This window comes from Periplaneta americana, chromosome 5 (genome assembly GCF_040183065.1).
Source record: "Periplaneta americana isolate PAMFEO1 chromosome 5, P.americana_PAMFEO1_priV1, whole genome shotgun sequence".
Lineage (NCBI taxonomy): Eukaryota > Metazoa > Arthropoda > Insecta > Blattodea > Blattidae > Periplaneta > Periplaneta americana.
In genome coordinates, this window is record NC_091121.1 from 43,727,976 (window position 1) to 43,741,782 (window position 13,807).

Here is a 13,807-nt window from a genome sequence, read left to right on the forward strand (position 1 = left end):
CATAATTCTGCAGATAGCGATTATTTTTTCTGCAACAATCGATTTTGGATAAGTATCATCTATAAACCCATTTATTGTGGGTCCCTATCACCACGGCATGGCGCGTCTTCAGGTTGCGGATCGAGGATACGGCCTCCAGATATGGAGGGTAGCTGCGAATATATTGTATAACAGTCGTGGACAGCCGATAAGGGGTGGTCCTCCAGGTTGGGGGTTGGGCGAAGGGCTAACAACCCATCACTATAAAAAAACAGCTTGTTACGAAACCTTCAAATAAAAGAGAAGCTTTTATCATCCAGTCTGTTGTCAAAAAATCTGAAAGTTAAAATTTATAAAACAGTTATATTACCGGCTGTTCTTTATGGTTGTGAAACTTGGACTCTCACTTTGAGAGAGGAACATAGGTTAAAAGTGTTTGAGAATAAGATGCATAGGAAAATATTTGGGGCTAGGAGGGATGAAGTTACAGGACAATGGAGAAAGTTACACAAAACAGAACTGCACGCATTGTATTCTTCACCTGACATAATTAGGAACATTAAATCCAGACGTTTGAGATGGGCAGGGCATGTAGCACGTATGGGCGAATCCAAAAATGCATATAGAGTGTTAGTTGGGAGGCCGGAGGGAAAAAGACCTTTGGGGAGGCCGAGACGTAGATGGGAAGATAATATTAAAGTGAATTTGAGGGAGGTGGGATATGATGATAGAGAATGGATTAATCTTGCTCAGGATAGGGACCAATGGCGGGCTTATGTGAGGGCGGCAATGAACTTCCGGGTTCCTTAAAAGCCAGTAAGTAAGTAAGTGTCATCTATAAACGCTTTGTTTCTCTCTCCTTGTTATGCAAGAGAAATAATAAAATGGAAAAATCTTTATAAAGCAGATGCCACTAAGTGTTGGTTTTGATATAGGCTATAGATGCTCATTTATATAGTAACCGTTTTTATATTTTATGCGCATCATTCCCAGATAAAATAACTCATAGATACTGAATACGAACAAAATCAGCATAATAGTTTTAGGGAAAATCGCTGTACTCATGTAAATTACACGCCAGAAGCACTTTCTTTGGTATAAGAGATGCCGATTATTTTTTTTAATCTCAAAACATTTTTTTTTTCAGCTCCACAATATTTTCCACTTCGCCTCTGCGTATCACACCTGAAATTCCGATTTTGTTGTTACTCGCATAATGCAAATTGATGAAACGTATACAGTTTCACATTGCTGCCATTTATGCATGGAAAGTAATAAAATTACGTCCTAATTGGACCAATAATAATATTGAAACTCGAGCACATGTCAGTTTCCCTGTGTTATCGGATGTTGCCGGGGACTGCAATTGAAAATTGCATTGACGCGAGCCGTTTCCCCGCTTCCACTTGTCCTCACACCGAAGAGCAACAGTCTATGTACAGACTTTGTTCCACTGTTTTGGTTGGAAACTGTCGAATATTTTGAAAATCAAACAGAAACCATTATTTCTTAACTGCACTAAGCCACTTGGATAAGTTTGAAGTAGTTGATATTGCTTCAAGTATATATATATATATATATATATATATATATATATATATATATATATATATATATATCCTTGAAGCAATATCATATACAGGAACATCATTTTAGTCCACACCTGTGGAGTAACGGTCAGCGAGTCTGTCTGTGAAACCAGGTGGCCCGGGTTCGAATCCCGGTCGGGGCAAGTTACCTGGTTGAGGTTTTTTCCGAGGTTTTCCCTCAACCAATTACGAGCAAATGCTGGGTAACTTTCGGTGCTGGACCCCGGACTCAGTTCACCGGCATTATCACCTTCATATCATTCAGACGCTAAATAACCTAGATGTTGATACAGCGTCGTAAAATAACCCAATAAAATAAAATATCATTTTATTTTTAGTAACATTTCTAATATTAACCTGGCTATACCTTTGGATCAACGATTAAGAACCGGAAACACCATTTGCTACCTCCTTCCACGACTGGAGTTCGATGATACTGGCGTAATATACAGGGACATCATTTTATTTTTACTTGCATTTTTATTGTACCTGCATTTCTGAATGTACTTCACTCTCACCCCTTCACTAATGTCCTTGCTCCCGTCAGACACACAAATTTACGGCCGCTGTTGCATTCGAAGTCTTCAAGCAGTGAAGTAAACACTGCAGTGTATAGTGTGTTTCATAAATATGATTGCGTTTTCTATAGAAGAAAGAACCTATATTAATAATATCGTACTAAAAAATTATATTCAAGAAACGATAAATTCAATTTCAGAGAATATGCTTCAAATGTTTTTAATAATATGCGTAAAGAATTGAAGCCTGCATTGTAATGAACGGCAACCATTTTCAGAAACTTGTTTAAAAATTCAGATTAGGTTTTTTTGAATTGAGGTGGCTAGAAGCAAAGGAATGCTAGTGACATTTGTAATAACATGAGTTAAGTGCATCCAGTGTAAGCAAAAGTATCTAAAATTTTAGTGGTAAAGGGATATTTTAATCGCATCACACATTAAAATTTAAATAAAAAATTTCACCGATTTTACGAAAGCTTAAATATTTAAACCCCATTTTCTCAAAAGTAACTTAAGTGCACTTACAGCCCTTTACTTATGACCCCCTCAATTTAAATGTACTCTCTATATTGTATGATAACATCAATAATTAATATGCTAAATAAAGTAGACATTACATAACGAACATAGCCGCCTGAAATGTTGAGTTTTTGAAAAAAAAATGTTACTACTCTACTGTATTTTGATAAATTCCGTAAAAGTGATGATCAAACTGAAAATCGTAATATCGTATTTCCCTACAACCTAAATGGATACACTACTTTTCTCTCCTCCTATACCTAGTAAAATGATTTGTTTACATATTGCACTAGTAACATCAAACTCCTGTAATGGAAGGGGGAAACAGTGTTTCCGAGTATAGCCAGGTTAATGTTAAAAATGTTGGTAAAAATAAAGTGATGTCCCTGTACAAACAAATCACTTTACTAGGTATAGGAGGGAAGAAAAATAGTTCATACATTTACGTAAACTAGGAAATATCGCGATTTTGAGTTTGAGTTTTTGTTTAATCAAAATACAGTACATTATTAACAAATGAATGTTTTTACTCACGAACTGAGCTTTCCATGCGGACGTATTCATTATGCAGTGTATATTATACTGTCTACAACACATTAGCGTACACTATAGAGAATGAAGTTAAATTGAAAAAGAATCATAATATTGATATTTAAACACATTTTTGAAAATGGTGGCCGTTCATTTCGAAACAGGCTTCACTTCTAATGTGCATATTATCACACTATAGACTATTGTACGTAATTCCAATTACCAGGTTCGTACTTCGTATCAGTAACTCATGTTGAAATAATTCTGTACCTATTCTATAAAAGAGACCTTATGTACTGTAAATTCAATCTTCACTTCTGCCCGATCCGAAAAGATAAAATTACTCTAGACATGCTATCTACTGTCCGTCCAACTGGTTATGTTGTAGGGTCCTAGAAAGGGAGGAAATTACGTGACAGTTAATTACTTAACGAGACACTTTTATTTTATTCAAGTTATTTTAAACAATTATTGTATGGGTATAATATTACGTAGACGTCCAATTACTAACAGAAATTAATGTTCCCAGAAAAGAGCTAAGACAGCCCAGCCACTAGCATTTACAGAGAGGCGAATAGAAGCAGGTGGGGGAAACCGAGATGCGACATAGGCAAATGAAAAATGATGCAATATTGAAAGCTCTTTCGTCACTGGAAAACGCGAACATATTTTTGGAACGTACTGTTTACTATGACCGTAAGGCTGCTATGACTGTATATTCGGCCTTGGATCTGTGTGGAGGACGGTTGAACTTCATTAGTAGAAGGGTTGGGAGTGAAGTACATTCAAAAACTCAGGTACAATAAAAATTGAAGTAAAAATAAAATGATGTCCCTGCATATATGAACTGTACACAACAAAAAGGATGAATAGAGTTGCCAGAACATTCAGCGTCATATGCCATTGATGTATGAAGCTTAGAAGGTAGACCGAACCTAGATGGAACGTAAACGCAGAAACAAAGCAAATAGGCCTACAGTGTCATTCTACGAGTATACGAGTGTATAGTATACGTTCACGTATAGGAAGAAAAGACACAGTGTTATCAGAGAGTTTATTTTCATAAACTTTGAGATCAGTCTGAAACTTGTCACATGTACTGCAAGTGTCACAGCGTGGATATTTAAATGATATGTTAAATCTGGTGTTGAAAATCTTTCTTTAGTATTCATGAGACAGATCGGAACTACCTTGTGAAATATACATTTCATAATTTTCTATGTTGAGATTGTCGGGAAGATGTATTCGATCACTTTTTGACTGAACATAATGGCTTTTCCGTGCCTTGAAAGATTCAATGTGGTTGAGCACACTTTCGAAGACATCATCTGATTTTTTGTTTTGATCTTTAGGTGGCAAACCTGCAGACTTGAGAGAGTTCTTTAGTACCTGAACGCGCTTGTAAGTGATCCCATACAAGGAAATGAATGCTTTCAAACACACTGGTATTTCGTCCATGTCGTTAGATTTTAACACCTTTACCTTATAAGAGAATACTTCCTACAATGTAATTTAGCTGCTGCAAAGGAATATTTCAGAAGTGTCCATCATAACAGGAAGTAAGCCTATAATTTCAGCAGTCAATGAACTTTTGTTTTTATATGTGAATTTATTTTTATGACTGTAGATACCTAGTACCTCTTTATTACATTATGCATTAATTGTAACAAAGTACCTAGAGCATATTAATATTTTTTCCTTAAGAACCCATGCTCATTAAAGGCTTGATTTAAATAGCTATTGGGGTATATTATAACAATTTATTTGGTTTTCTTCTTTATCTCGATCATGCATTCTTTTCTCTTACATATTAGCCTATATTACTGTAATAGTTATTAAGTTATTAAGAAAATTGTATGCATTAAATAACAGAAACCCTATGACAACATCATAACAAAGTACTAATATGTCCACACCTGTGGAGTAACGGTTAGCGCGTCTGGCCGCGAAACCAGGTGGCCCGGTTCGATTCCCGTTCGGGCAAGTTACTTGGTTGAGGTTTTCTCCGAGATTTTCCCTCAACCCAATATGAGCAAATGCTGGGTAACTTTCGGTGCTGGACTCCGGACTCATTTCACCGGCATTATCACCTTCATGTAATTCAGACGCTAAATAACCTGAGATGTTGATAAAGCGTCGTAAAATAACCTACTTAAAAAAGTACTAATGCATTACAAACTCTTTGCTCTTTGTTTCGAGTTACTACAGGAGTAGGAGGGTAGTAGAGTAGGGGACAACTCCTTGGTTGCCGCTCCTTCCTCCGCGCAAGAAAAGCACAAGGAACATCATGCGCTCGAATGCTTATTAATGCTTCTTGTCGTGTAGTCCTCATATATACTGTAAGGTAGGTGTCCCTGATATGGCCATGCTAAGGTTTGAGAATTTTTCTAGCCGCCATTTTGAAAAAAATGTAAACCACTTTTTTCTTACTCGTTCTCAGTCTAATAGACTTTCTTAAAACAATTTCCTTTCTCCATAAAAGTAGCTTTAATTGTCCAAAAAGTCCCAAATTCCAAAAGTCTAGCTAGTGGCCATAACAGGAACATGTGCACATGATATGGCCACCCTTGTTCCATGTTCTACAAATGGTGATTGTTTTAAGTTTCATAGCGCAGTTGTGTTAAAATTAAATAATTTTGGTGTAAAATGAATAAAAATGACACTTAATAATCTTTTTTATAATTCAAAAGTGTAGTCAAAAGAGGTTTTTCCATAAAAATTAAGTTGTTGTTCTTAAAATACAGAATTTTTGCGTAATCCCAGCTATAAGGCATGTAAATTTGTCAGGTGAAAAATTAAAGTGAAATGAACTTGATATGGCCATGGTGCATTTGATATGGCCATGGTGCATTTGATATGGCCATATCAGGAGCAGGTAAGCTTTCACGAAAATCGTTTGATTATGAAAAACTCGTAAAAGATACGCCATCAACGACAACACCAATCAACAGAATATTAAAAACTGAATGGAGTACTATGGTTTTCATGAGACAGGTCTTTGAAAAACAAACGAGACTTACCAGAGAAAAATAAGAAGAGGTCACATGATAACCGCAAAACAGGCACCTGACGCCATATTGCTCAACCTGACTGGATGGAAAACGATCAAGTGACATACCAGGATGCCCTTGCACTGGATGCTGCTGCAATTTAGCGGATTTTTTGGTTAACTAACTCACAATAGGGGGGTGGCCATATCAGGAACATGGCCATAACAGGAGCACCCACCTTATATTTAATTAATGACACAGTTTTCTTTGTACAAAATTGTGTAATTTATTTATGTATTAGTGTTATTAAGGATGAATCAATTCAAACGTATTGCATGAAGAGTGTTTTTAATTTTATGAAGTTACTTTTTGTACAAAGGAGTGGGAATTGATAAGATTTTCGCCCACCACTGTTGACATAACCAATAGTGTTTTCAGTCGTTTGACTTATCTTACACTATCGTTAGCGGAAATTTTCAAGTGTGTGAGCTTATTATTCTATGCTAGGTGGAATCCTAAAGCATTGAATCCTGATCGGAAGTAGGAAAGACAGAAGTGCTATTTCGAAATTGGTCAGTGTTTTCAGAAAGATGAAAAAAAGTCTTAGGAGAGGTATGTTATTATGAACAAAACATATCTTTATTACTTTCATCATGAAATAAAAAATCATTCAAAACAATGGAAACAACCTCCTATTTCTCGCACAGAATGTTTTGTGTACATCTTGAATGGCTTCAAAGAAATTATTATAATTAATTTCCTAAAACATAATATCACAATTAGTGCTGAATATTACTCTAATCTTCTAAGACGACTAAACTCGAAGTGACATTGCAAGACTAGGCCTATATTGGGCTCCATCATACTATTTTCTATTTCCAAATCTGGAACAGGATTTCAAATGAAAATTCGATAGCGATAGTGTGATAGATGTAGTGAATTGGTGGTTTCTGTCAAAAAGTCTTAATTTTTAAAGTAAATAAAATTAATTCTGGATCGTTATTTTTATTTTAACATTCTTTCTGTCATAGCAGACTGCCTAAGTGACAAAGAATACTACACAAGTTTGAATATCTTGATATAATAGAGTAACAGTAACAGAAGGTTAAATTTGCTAATACATGATATTAAGAGAAAGGTTATAACAGGACTATATAGCTTAGTCTATAGTTCATACTACATAAATGGTTGTTTAATATTGCAATAGAACCTTTCAAAGCAAGGAGGTCTATATCTAAACAAATTTTCTGTGGAATGGCGAAATGTTTAATGAAATTTAAAAACTGTCTTGGAATGGTGCCACGGCTTCCAATCATTAACCCAATGACGGAGAAGTTTTTAGTGTTATATATACAGTTTTTAAATATGTTATCGTTGGTTCATATATGTTTTTTTTTCCAAGTCAACAGTTTTCGGCTGGTCCACACCTATTTCAAATCCACCGTCCGTCGGGTCTATGATGAAGCCTCTTGTATTCGTCTTGTCAATGGCACTTATATCGACTCTCCGCATACAGTATGATTATTTAGTCCTGACAGTCGCCGGAGATGTGCGCGTGAGAGAGGCGAGTCCATTTAGTTACTCCAAGGGGTGTTTGGGTTATTCACTCGCTTGCTTTACCGAAAGCTCATCCTTATCTCTAATCCGGAAATCTCCCCACTCCTCCTATTACTTTCCCTCTTTCGCGTCGCTGAGCTGTCAGGACTAAATAATCGGTCTGTACTCCCGTCAGTAGCAAGGCAATGCACTTCTTCAAAAACTTCGTAATTCTTACCAGACAGACCTGCAGCAACCTTACTTCATATGCGATGGTGTCTTGTATTGCGCAGACGTTCACCACATGGACAATAGCCGAGGACAAGTGTATTGTGATAATATTTTGTTGGAAAATTAATAAGTATTAATCAAACCCTACTCTTTTTCTTGCGTATTCCTATCGTAAAACTAAGTGTCTTTTTTTTTTAGGTTTAATGTTCAAACCTTGTTCTGGAAAAGAGCATAATAAATAATTGTTCCTTTTCTCACATTGAGATTAATATATTGCAAATAAATGTTTACAAATTGTGAATTATTAGTCTAATTTACTAACACACGTCACTTCCAGAACTTTATGAGTGAAAAGGTAATAGGTGATTTATAAACTCGGTATATTCCTTACCTAAGAGGTAATTTAAAAGAAGGCGTATTTACGTCAAACTCCAAGGAACCAAAGCTCCGTTATCAACTTTTCTGCATGAAACAAAGACAAATGTTTGAGAATCTGTTTGGCTTCTGCTGACGTAGATCGTATTTCCTTGTCACAAATTCTTTTAAGCTCGAACTCAAGTTCGTATATTTTCCTTTTATGATGAATATTTCCATCAGAGAGCTACTCGCCCTCTCTCTTGCCGTTGTAACATCGCCATGTACTCTGTTATGTTTTAAATGTTGCCTTCTAATTTTTCTGTCCTATGGGAGACAGATGAAAGAGTTGCCTTATGATCCATAATTATAATTATATACAGGGTGTAAGGGGTATAAGTGCCGTCCTTTTCACAGTCGTCGGGGACGGTCTACAGGATTAAAAATGTCCATACGACATAGAGTAAAAACTTGATAGTTTTCCCAGAAAAAAAATATTTCTTCTCTTATTTTATTAGTGTTATACTTATATATCATTAGTAAAATTACGAAAAATTACATCAGTAGGTATATCTAGCAAAGAGTTAATATTAGTTTAAATACATATTTGTGTGTCCTATTACGTTTTCTTGAAATTAAATAAAATAGCATGCTTAAATTTGTTAATATTCTGGCGTGAGAGACGTGGCAACGTGTTCAGCAGGCACTACTCTGCATAGACGTACTTACATGTCAGCTGAGTTCTCTCTGTCCAGAGGTATACTGCCGAGCGGATGACAGTTCGGTACCAGGTATTCGATAAACAACTTAAAATGTCATTCACAGTTTAGGAATATCATGTGTTATTAATTTATGGAGAAAGTCGTCGTAATTCAAGTGAGGCATGAAGATGTACCGTCAATGTTTTCCGCAATGAAGGTTACCTAATCGGCGAACTTTTTGTACTAGTTTCTCAACGATTATTAGAAACTAAGAGTTTCTTACCCCGTTTCGAAAATCACACAAACAGAAATTTCTTTAAACATGGTACTGCTTTATGGAAGCGGGAAAGATTAAAATGTTGCGTTGTGATTTTGTGCAGTAAACCATTATTGTTTGTTTTTTAGTCGTACAATAAAAAATGGACCAATATTGTAGTTATTATTAAATAAAATGGAAAATTATCATAAAGTTCTATTAATGAGATTGAAAGTTTGTATTTGCTGTTCGTTTTATGTAAATAACGGTCCGTCTCTGCATCAGAACAGACCATCTGTTTTGTACCGGTATGTCTGTATCCGCTTGAGCTGTAGTGTGTACTCGTAAACTCCCTCCTCCCCATCCAGCAACGTTGCCAAACGCCTAATATTGTAAACTTTAATAATTAGTTAAATATTGCAATTAGAAAAAAATTGTGAAGACATTTTTTTCTTCCTTATGACATGAACAATCATCAGTTAAAATAATGGCACTTATACCCCTTACACCTTGTATAGAGTGTGAACTTTATCTCCCTCAGCATCAAATAGGCTAAACGAATAAATTTACTTATGTAATATTATTAGGTTATTCAAAAGTAAGTTACATTTTGACGTCGCCATAACCTTTTTAAGAATTAAGATAACTAACACTTGTTTGTAGACACGTCATTTCCTGTCAGCTGACAGCTGTCCGTTTACAATTGATGACGTCATGAGCTGCCTATGTTCTGTTTATCCATCTGTACAAACGTTGAGAAGATCGACACGGTGTATACACAACCAGACACTTCACAAGAATTCCAAGGGTATTGGATTGGAGTCTTTTGTTCGCAGGAAGGAATGGTGGTTTATGAAGGAAGGGACTCCGAGGGCCGTGGCCTCGAGACCTGCACGACACAGCTGAGTGCATTACGTCACGACAGACAGCCCACCTTGCCCCCTCCCCGTATCGATCCGTCCATGTTGCCATGGCTACAAATAATCTTTCACTTCTCCGCGATGTTTTATTCCATCTCTGCGTCCGAGATCTCCTCTGCCATTACCGACATAAACCACTTACCAGGAAATCTTTTTCTTCACAATAGCCCGTATGTATCTCTCTCCCTCTATATCTCAACTACTTTGGACACTCCTATACGCTAAACGCGAGGCGTACCACCGCAATCTCCACAGTGGCCTCTTCCTGCTTTCCTGCCTACCTACGCCCCTCCTTTTGTGTGGAAGGGTACAAATATTTCGTTCTGACTAAATTTCCTCAGTCATTCTCGTACAGTTCGTATGAGACTTGAGATGCTGTAAGCTACTCAAAACTGAAAAATCGGTGCAAAACAGATCCGCAGATCAAGTCGTTTATTTAACGACGCTGTATAAACTACCAGGTTATTTAGCGTCGATGGAATTGCTGATAGCGACATAGTATTTGGGAGTGATGAGACCGAAGATTCTCCATGGGATTGCTTGACATTCGCCTTACAGTTAGAGAAATCCGGAAAATTCCCAACCAGATAATAAACTCAAGCAGGAATCGAACCCACGCCCGAGAAAAGCTCCGAATCAGTAAGAAAACACGCCGCTGCCACCTGAGCTACGCCAGTGGCTGCAGATTAATTGGATAGATGGATGGATCGATGGGTGGATGGATGAATGGATGGATGGATGGGTGGAAGGATGGATGGATGAGTGTTTTTAATCTGTTATATAACAACGATCTTTCATACGAAGTTATTTAGTGTCGATGTGATTATTACATTTAGACATAAGATTTAAATGCCCGAAAAGCTAAGAATGCCTACTAGAGTGGATGTGTATCCGTTGGGAGGGTTTCTAGGGCTGATTCACGAATCTCCGAAATCTAACAATGATAAATGTGTCACATACATACGCGCACTGACGTGAAATAAAATATTATTAGTATTTTTTATATCGTTATCGTTTATCATTGGAGACTTGTGAATCAGGCCTAGGAAACCCCCCCCCCCCTCATCCACTTGGTGGAGTTCTTAGCTTTTAGTTCATATAAATTCGATGTCTACAATGATAGCGAAATGGTATTTGGCTAGATAAGTCCGATGTTTCGTTGTTGAATTACCTGACATTCGTCTCATAGTTGAGAAAAACTTCGGAAAAAGACCAACTAGATCAGCGGTCGTCAGCATAGAGCACGCTGGGGCTAGCCTCTCTTACCCGCAGAAAACGCAGTGCACTATAGTGCTCTCGTAGCTGCTAGTGGGTATGCTCTCTATCTCTCCCTGTTGCACGACGGTGTGCAGGGGACGGCACCGCGTACCCATTGCACATTTCAGCGAGTGCTGACGACCACTGAACTAGATAATCGGACCAAACGAGATTCTAACTCACGCCCGAACTCAACCTCGGATTTTGAATCCTGCTTAGAGTTCCCAGAAACATAAAAAATACAGGACACTCAACACTGATTTTTTAAATTGACCTTTGGTGTATGTTTTCCATCGCGCTTATCCATGTTGTCTTTGGACAGATTAAGTCAATGAAATTTAATTAAATGATATAATTGAAAAGAAAGTACTTAAAGAATAAATTGAATAAAATGTATTGAAAAATGTGCTCCTTACAAAATAGATTCATCCCAGAATGCACTGTTATAAAAAAAGCTCGGAACTTGGGGACTTGTATCTTTGAACGTGGCTAAGCGACCGATCTTCAATGTCAACAAACTCCCGCTTCCAGCACAGAGGTACTGTAAGGTCTGCTATAAAAGTGGTTCCTGGCTGGAAACAACATAATGATAATATTATGGTAGGTTGAAACAAGTAATTTTATAGCATATATATAAATAAACATGCAAAATACATCAAATTTACAGTTCTGCTCTGTATATTTTATTACAGTGTATGACTACATACATTCGAATATTTTTCGAACCCATACCTTCTTCGTCTGTTAGTTAAACATGATTTGAAACGAAAGAAACATGAAGTGACGGGAGCAAAATTAATTTTTTTTTTATTTTATTTATTTTAACTAGCTACCTACTGAATACAAATTACATTTATAAAACAAAAATGTTTCTAGCCACTACCGTAAGAGCCAGACTCGTGTACGGTGTGGTCTTAGTCAATAATATAACATAAAATTTACAAGGACACTTTACTAAATACAGTAAGTAACTTAATTCGAACCAATAAATACAACACAAGAGCAAGAATAAAGAAGAAAGAGAAAAAGAGAGAAAAATACACATTTAATATAAATTGACAATTCGACAGAAGCCAGTGATATTCAATAAAAACAAGAATATAGTAGACAGAAATAAAAGGTAAAAAAAAAAAATACATTTGTTAATATTATATTATATCGTGGATAATTTTACAAATTTATTTTTTAAAAGCTTCAATTTTAAAAAAATTTCAAATTTGGAAAATGGTTTGTAATTGTATCATAAAGTCTTAGGCCGAAATAAAGTATTGAATGTTTTCACTGTCACTGTTTTCTGTTCGATTTTCAGTAGTTGCTAGCTGATCTCGTATCTGAGAAAGATAATTAACCTAAATTTGTCTCGAAAATAGTTTTCAATTTCTATGTCACTACTAGGGAAGGTTCCACTATGACTTGATCCATGGCTATGGACAAATTTTCCACCGATTTAAAGGACTGCAATGTATTTCAATGAATGCCCGTTTCCAATCTCTAGTTTGTGTTTGACACAAGTTACAAAATATAAACTCTCCATTCGAAGAAAATAATGTATCTCCTCAGAATTCCTCCACGAAATTCTGTACCTAAATTTTAAGAAATATATTTTCAAACGCATACAATACTCATTCGAATAATACGTATTTTCTTATTTTCAAACAGACCGTTCATCTCTAATTAATTATCTGAATGTCATTGGCTTCGACACGACACAGTTTCCTCGTCCGTCTTCCTGTCATTCGATGTGACCACTTTCTTAGTACACACGGCTGTCCCTGAGCACTTGCAGGGTAAGCTTTGTGTACGTTGTACCTGTAACCTTACTCATGCACACGACACACAAGTCCCCAAGTTCCGAGCTTTGGTTATAAATCAGCGTGATTCGTACAATACTTTTATGGAGAATGGATTTCTTGTGTTGTTGGTTTTGAAGCATTAATTTATGAAATACAACACAATCCGCACTGAAAAATAATTTCACATAAACATTGATTTCACTGTGTTTATAAGCAACTTGTTCTTCTCTTCAGTATTCTGTGAGTTCATACGGGAGAACAACCTTTAAATTTGTACCAAGGGTACATATAATACACTGTCCTTTTTTTTTTTTTTTTGGGAGCTTTTCATCAACACTTTTGAACAGATGTACCCAGACTTCGTCGAAATGTTTTGATTTAAGAATTTCATTAATTTGACTATCTTACTTGGAATTCAGAACTTTTTTCATAGTCATAATCGCATCAAACTATGATATCGTATAAGTTTGCTTCATAGCATGAACTGTTCTAAGAACAATGTGCTGTGAACATTCAGTGTCACCTTCAGTGTTGTCAATGTAGCGAATTCCAATGTCACTGACAGTGATGAAGATTGATATAATATATTTATAATAAAATATCAGTTTATATTCCCAGTTTTGTTTTCTCAGT

At 36.2% G+C, this 13,807-nt stretch overlaps 1 protein-coding gene across 1 annotated transcript in view; it reads left to right on the forward strand.

Moving 5' to 3' along the window:
• Positions 1-13,807, forward strand: part of Ptp36E (protein tyrosine phosphatase 36E) — a 285,603-nt gene that overhangs the window by 223,796 nt on the left and 48,000 nt on the right. The window lies entirely within an intron of this gene.